Below are 7,500 nucleotides of genomic sequence, written 5' to 3' on the forward strand. Positions count from 1 at the left end.
CCTCTGGGGAAAATTTGGGATCCAAACACCCTTCCTTGTGAGAGATCCAGGAGACCGGGGTCAAGTCGCCCTCCGCGGCCGAGGAGGGTGAGCCCCGAGCGGCTTGCCGGGCGGCGGGGACCCGGTCTCGGAAGTCCCGACGGAGATTGGGGAAAAAATTGATTTTCTTCGCTCCGGGGACCGGGGGCACCTTCCTGCAGCCCCCGGAAGCTCTGGGGAAAATTTGGGATCCAAACACCCTTCCTTGTGAGAGATCCAGGAGACCGGGGTCAAGTCGCCCTCCGCGGCCGAGGAGGGTGAGCCCCGAGCGGCTTGCCGGGCGGCGGGGACCCGGTCTCGGAAGTCCCGATGGAGATTGGAGAAAAAATTGTTTTTCTTCGCTCCGGGGACCGGGGGCACCTTCCTGCGGCGCCGGGAGCCTCTGGGGAAAATTTGGGATCCGAACCCCCTTCCTTGTGAGAGATCCAGGAGACCGGGGTCAAGTCGCCCTCCGCGGCCGAGGAGGGTGAGCCCCGAGCGGCTTGCCGGGCGGCGGGGACCCGGTCTCGGAAGTCCCGATGGAGATTGGGGAAAAAATTGATTTTCTTCGCTCCGGGGACCGGGGGAACCTTCCTGCAGCCCCCGGAAGCTCTGGGGAAAATTTGGGATCCGACCCCCTTCCGTGTGCGAGATCCAGGAGACCGGGGTCAAGTCGCTCTCCGCGGCCGAGGAGGGTGAGCCCAGAGCGGCTTGCCTGGAAGCGGCTACCCGGTCACGGTGGTCCCGATCCTTATTTGGAAAAAAATTTTTATTTTTTGGCTCCAGGGACCGTGGGGACCTTCTAGCAGTGCCCGGAGCCTCCGGTGAAATTTTGTAAAAATTTTCCATGTGCCCGATCCAAACGACCGGGGTCAAGTCGCTCTCCGCGGCCGGGGAGGGTGAGCCCAGAGCGGCTTTGCCGGGCGGCGGGACCCGGTCTCGGAAGTCCCGATGGAGATTGGAGAAAAAATTGATTTTCTTCGCTCCGGGGACCGGGGGAACCTTCCTGCAGCACCCGGAAGCCCTGGGGAAAATTTGGGATCCAAACACCCTTCCTTGTGAGAGATCCAGGAGACCGGGGTCAAGTCGCCCTCCGCGGCCGAGGAGGGTGAGCCCCGAGCGGCTTGCCGGGCGGCGGGGACCCGGTCTCGGAAGTCCCGACGGAGATTGGGGAAAAAATTGATTTTCTTCGCTCCGGGACCGGGGGCACCTTCCTGCAGCCCCCCGGAAGCTCTGGGGAAAATTTGGGATCCAAACACCCTTCCTTGTGAGAGATCCAGGAGACCGGGGTCAAGTCGCCCTCCGCGGCCGAGGAGGGTGAGCCCCGAGCGGCTTGCCGGGCGGCGGGGACCCGGTCTCGGAAGTCCCGATGGAGATTGGAGAAAAAATTGTTTTTCTTCGCTCCGGGGACCGGGGGCACCTTCCTGCGGCGCCGGGAGCCTCTGGGGAAAATTTGGGAGCCAAACCCCCTTCCTTGTGAGAGATCCAGGAGACCGGGGTCAAGTCGCCCTCCGCGGCCGAGGAGGGTGAGCCCCGAGCGGCTTGCCGGGCGGCGGGGACCCGGTCTCGGAAGTCCCGATGGAGATTGGGGAAAAAATTGATTTTCTTCGCTCCGGGGACCGGGGGAACCTTCCTGCAGCCCCCGGAAGCTCTGGGGAAAATTTGGGATCCGAACCCCCTTCCGTGTGCGAGATCCAGGAGACCGGGGTCAAGTCGCTCTCCGCGGCCGAGGAGGGTGAGCCCAGAGCGGCTTGCCTGGAAGCGGCTACCCGGTCACGGTGGTCCCGATCCTTATTTGGAAAAAAATTTTATTTTTTGGCTCCAGGGACCGTGGGGACCTTCTAGCAGTGCCCGGAGCCTCCGGTGAAATTTTGTAAAAATTTTCCATGTGCCCGATCCAAACGACCGGGGTCAAGTCGCTCTCCGCGGCCGGGAGGGTGAGCCCAGAGCGGCTTGCCGGGCGGCGGGGACCCGGTCTCGGAAGTCCCGATGGAGATTGGAGAAAAAATTGATTTTCTTCGCTCCGGGGACCGGGGGAACCTTCCTGCAGCACCCGGAAGCCCTGGGGAAAATTTGGGATCCAAACACCCTTCCTTGTGAGAGATCCAGGAGACCGGGGTCAAGTCGCCCTCCGCGGCCGAGGAGGGTGAGCCCCGAGCGGCTTGCCGGGCGGCGGGGACCCGGTCTCGGAAGTCCCGACGGAGATTGGGGAAAAAATTGATTTTCTTCGCTCCGGGGACCGGGGGCACCTTCCTGCAGCCCCCGGAAGCTCTGGGGAAAATTTGGGATCCAAACACCCTTCCTTGTGAGAGATCCAGGAGACCGGGGTCAAGTCGCCCTCCGCGGCCGAGGAGGGTGAGCCCCGAGCGGCTTGCCGGGCGGCGGGGACCCGGTCTCGGAAGTCCCGATGGAGATTGGAGAAAAAATTGTTTTTCTTCGCTCCGGGGACCGGGGGCACCTTCCTGCGGCGCCGGGAGCCTCTGGGGAAAATTTGGGAGCCAAACCCCCTTCCTTGTGAGAGATCCAGGAGACCGGGGTCAAGTCGCCCTCCGCGGCCGAGGAGGGTGAGCCCCGAGCGGCTTGCCGGGCGGCGGGGACCCGGTCTCGGAAGTCCCGATGGAGATTGGGGAAAAAATTGATTTTCTTCGCTCCGGGGACCGGGGGAACCTTCCTGCAGCCCCCGGAAGCTCTGGGGAAAATTTGGGATCCGAACCCCCTTCCGTGTGAGAGATCCAGGAGACCGGGGTCAAGTCGCTCTCCGCGGCCGAGGAGGGTGAGCCCAGAGCGGCTTGCCTGGAAGCGGCTACCCGGTCACGGTGGTCCCGATCCTTATTTGGAAAAAAATTTTTATTTTTTGGCTCCAGGGACCGTGGGGACCTTCTAGCAGTGCCCGGAGCCTCCGGTGAAATTTTGTAAAAATTTTCCATGTGCCCGATCCAAACGACCGGGGTCAAGTCGCTCTCCGCGGCCGGGGAGGGTGAGCCCAGAGCGGCTTGCCGGGCGGCGGGGACCCGGTCTCGGAAGTCCCGATGGAGATTGGAGAAAAAATTGATTTTCTTCGCTCCGGGGACCGGGGGAACCTTCCTGCAGCACCCGGAAGCCCTGGGGAAAATTTGGGATCCAAACACCCTTCCTTGTGAGAGATCCAGGAGACCGGGGTCAAGTCGCCCTCCGCGGCCGAGGAGGGTGAGCCCCGAGCGGCTTGCCGGGCGGCGGGGACCCGGTCTCGGAAGTCCCGATGGAGATTGGAGAAAAAATTGATTTTCTTCGCTCCGGGGACCGGGGGCACCTTCCTGCAGCCCCCGGAAGCCCTGGGGAAAATTTGGGATCCAAACACCCTTCCTCGTGAGAGATCCAGGAGACCGGGGTCAAGTCGCCCTCCGCGGCCGAGGAGGGTGAGCCCTGAGCGGCTTGCCTGGAAGCGGCTACCCGGTCACGGTGGTCCCGATCCTTATTTGGAAAAAAAAAATTTTTTTTGGCTCCAGGGACCGGGGGGACCTTCTAGCAGTGCCCGGAGTCTCCGTTGAAATTTTGTAAAAATTTTCCTTGTGCCCGATCCAAACGACCGCGGCGAGTCGCTCTCCGCGGCCGAGGAGGGTGAGCCCCGAGCGGCTTGCCGGGCGGCGGGGACCCGGTCTCGGAGGTCCCGATGGAGACTGGAGAAAAAATTGTTTTTCTTCGCTCCGGGGACCGGGGGCACCTTCCTGCGGCGCCGGGAGCCTCTGGGGAAAATTTGGGATCCAAACACCCTTCCTTGTGAGAGATCCGGGAGACCGGGGTCAAGTCGCCCTCCGCGGCCGAGGAGGGTGAGCCCCGAGCGGCTTGCCGGGCGGCGGGGACCCGGTCTCGGAAGTCCCGACGGAGATTGGGGAAAAAATTGATTTTCTTAGCTCCGGGGACCGGGGGCACCTTCCTGCAGCACCCGGAAGCCCTGGGGAAAATTTGGGATCCGAACCCCCTTCCGTGTGCGAGATCCAAAAGACCGGGGTCGAGTCGCTCTCCGCGGCCGAGGAGGGTGAGCCCTGAGCGGCTTGCCTGGAAGCGGCTACCCGGTCAGGGTGGTCCCGATCCTTATTTGGAAAAAAATTTTTTTTTTGGCTCCAGGGACCGGGGGGACCTTCTAGCAGTGCCCGGAGTCTCCGTTGAAATTTTGTAAAAATTTTCCATGTGCCCGATCCAAACGACCGGGGCGGGTCGCTCTCCGCGGCCGAGGAGGGTGAGCCCCGAGCGGCTTGCCGGGCGGCGGGGACCCGGTCTCGGAGGTCCCGATGGAGACTGGAGAAAAAGTTGTTTTTCTTCGCTCCGGGGACCGGGGGCACCTTCCTGCGGCGCCGGGAGCCTCTGGGGAAAATTTGGGATCCAAACACCCTTCCTTGCGAGAGATCCAGGAGACCGGGGTCAAGTCGCCCTCCGCGGCCGAGGAGGGTGAGCCCCGAGCGGCTTGCCGGGCGGCGGGGACCCGGTCTCGGAAGTCCCGACGGAGATTGGGGAAAAAATTGATTTTCTTCGCTCCGGGGACCGGGGGAACCTTCCTGCAGCCCCCGGAAGCTCTGGGGAAAATTTGGGATCCGAACACCCTTCCGTGTGCGAGATCCAAAAGACCGGGGTCGAGTCGCTCTCCGCGGCCGAGGAGGGTGAGCCCCGAGCGGCTTGCCTGGAAGCGGCTACCCGGTCACGGTGGTCCCGATCCTTATTTGGAAAAAAAATTTTTTTTTTGGCTCCAGGGACCGGGGGGACCTTCTAGCAGTGCCCGGAGTCTCCGGTGAAATTTTGTAAAAATTTTCCATGTGCCCGATCCAAACGACCGGGGCGGGTCGCTCTCCGCGGCCGAGGAGGGTGAGCCCCGAGCGGCTTGCCGGGCGGCGGGGACCCGGTCCCGGAGGTCCCGATGGAGACTGGAGAAAAAGTTGTTTTTCTTCGCTCCGGGGACCGGGGGCACCTTCCTGCGGCGCCGGGAGCCTCTGGGGAAAATTTGGGATCCAAACACCCTTCCTTGTGAGAGATCCAGGAGACCGGGGTCAAGTCGCCCTCCGCGGCCGAGGAGGGTGAGCCCCGAGCGGCTTGCCGGGCGGCGGGGACCCGGTCTCGGAAGTCCCGACGGAGATTGGGGAAAAAATTGATTTTCTTCGCTCCGGGGACCGGGGGAACCTTCCTGCAGCCCCCGGAAGCTCTGGGGAAAATTTGGGATCCGAACACCCTTCCGTGTGCGAGATCCAATAGACCGGGGTCGAGTCGCTCTCCGCGGCCGAGGAGGGTGAGCCCCGAGCGGCTTGCCTGGAAGCGGCTACCCGGTCAGGGTGGTCCCGATCCTTATTTGGAAAAAAAATTTTTTTTTGGCTCCAGGGACCGGGGGGACCTTCTAGCAGTGCCCGGAGTCTCCGGTGAAATTTTGTAAAAATTTTCCATGTGCCCGATCCAAACGACCGGGGCGAGTCGCTCTCCGCGGCCGAGGAGGGTGAGCCGCAAGCGGCTTGCCTGGTTGCGGCTACCCGGTCACGGTGGTCCCGATCCTTATTTCGAAAAAAAAAATTTTTTTTGGCTCCGGCGACCGGGGGGACCTTCTAGCAGTGCCCGGAGTCTCCGGGCAAATTTTGTAAAAATTTTCCACGTGCCCGATCCAAACGACCGGGGCGAGTCGCTCTCCGCGGCCGAGGAGGGTGAGCCCCGAGCGGCTTGCCTGGAAGCGTCTACCCGGTCACTGTGGTCCCGATCCTTATTTCGAAAAAAAAATAAAAAAATTGGCTCCGGCTTCCTGGGGGACCTCCCAGCAGTGCCCGGAGTCTCTGGGGAAATTTTGGGAAAATTGCCTTTCCGTGGGCCCCATCCAAAGGACCTGGTGGAATTCTCTGTCTCTGGCCCAGGACGGTGATCCTCGGGCGGCTTGGGTGACCCGGTGGAGGCGGGGTGATCGATAGTTGCCCAAGTCGCCAAAAAAATTCTAAGTCCCCCCTCGTCCACCAGGTCAACCCACGGGGAGGCGGGCTGAAAAATTTTCTAAGTCCCCTCTCGGAGAGCAGGTCAACCCCATTGACTAGCATGGGGTTGACCTGGTGGTCGGTCGTCCCCTGGAAGTCCGAATGGGGTCGCCCGAGAGCGCCTCGTCCGACCGAGAGAACCAGGAGGTCGGCTTGAATTTCAGGTTGGTCCCGCTGAATGTGCGGGTGGCTTTTTCGAGGTTTCCTTTCAGAAAGGTGCGCGGAGATTTCAGAGGACAGGGTTTTCAGAACCTCTGAGAACCGGAGCTCAGCCTAGGGGACCAACACGAGTTGGGGACCCGACCTCGCCCGGGGGGGAAAGTGGCCAAGGGACGGCGGAGGGCACCGGTCTCTCCGAGAAGGCCTCCTTTCCCCGGCTTATGTCAAAGTGTCGTGGAGGGGCCCCGAAACCCCTCCAGCACAACCGCCGCGCAGGCCTGGCGGACGGACCCGAGCTCCAAGTGTCGGCGCCCCTCCCTGCAGGCGTGAAGGGAGGCGGGTTAACGCCGCTGTCCTCACGAGCGATGGGGCCCTGACATACGTGACGGGAGGGGCCCTTCGCGGGCCGGTACCCCAGCGGACGGGGCCGTACGGTGTTCAGGCGGAGCGGGACCCTTCGCCTTTTCGCGTGCACCGCGCTCAGGGACCGACATCGACTCGCGTCCTTCCTTCCTTCCCCCGTGGTGGGGCTTGATTGTTGGTGGCGGGGACCGACCGGGCGCGGGCCTGGCACCCCCACCTCGCTAAAGAACCTCGCTAGGTGCAGGCGGGTGTTCGTTCGTTCGTTGGTACGGGCGGCCGCGGGGCCGAGATTTCTGCCCGGTGAGGCCGAGGGGCTCCGGCAGATCGTCACCGAGGTGTCAGAAAGCCAAAAGAACCCAGTACGCCCGCGAGGGTCAGCGGGGCCAAACACGGTCGCGAGAGCGAGCAGGGGCGCGCTGCGGTTCCCTCGGGGACCCTCGTACCGCCCTCTCGCTGGAGCGCCGGTACCCCTCGCTGCCCTCCCCGTCTGGTTCGCCGACTGGCTTCTCTAGCGCGTTGCCTTGGAAGGCGGCGGCGGCCTCCGAGCCGTGCCGTCACGTTAACCCGAAGGGCCACCGAGGGCAAGAAAAGCGGGGTGAAGGGCGGTCGGGTCCGCGGGGGCCCGGCTCCTGTCCCGGCTCCCGTCCTCCTTCTTCGATGCCACCCGGAGCACACGGGGAGAAGAAGAGCAGCGTCTGGGGCCCCCGCTGCCGGACGCTTCCCGGTGTCACCCGGAGCACCGAGGAAAACCGCTGGGAAGGGGAGGTCGGAGGCCTCGCTCTCCTTCCCGCGGGTGGGCTTTTGGTCCTGCGTTGTGTCACCCGGGCCGCCGGGGAAAGCGGGGGGATGGGGGGCTCTCTTCGGAGGCTCACCCCGTCTCTTCCGCCGTCCTTCCTCGGCGGCTCCCGGAGCACTCTGCTGGCGGCCAGGAGCCCGCCCGGCGGGGGGGTGGGCTTTCCGCCCCGCTGCTGCGCCGCGTCACCCG

This window comes from Gopherus flavomarginatus, assembly GCF_025201925.1.
Source record: "Gopherus flavomarginatus isolate rGopFla2 chromosome 13 unlocalized genomic scaffold, rGopFla2.mat.asm SUPER_13_unloc_7, whole genome shotgun sequence".
Lineage (NCBI taxonomy): Eukaryota > Metazoa > Chordata > Testudines > Testudinidae > Gopherus > Gopherus flavomarginatus.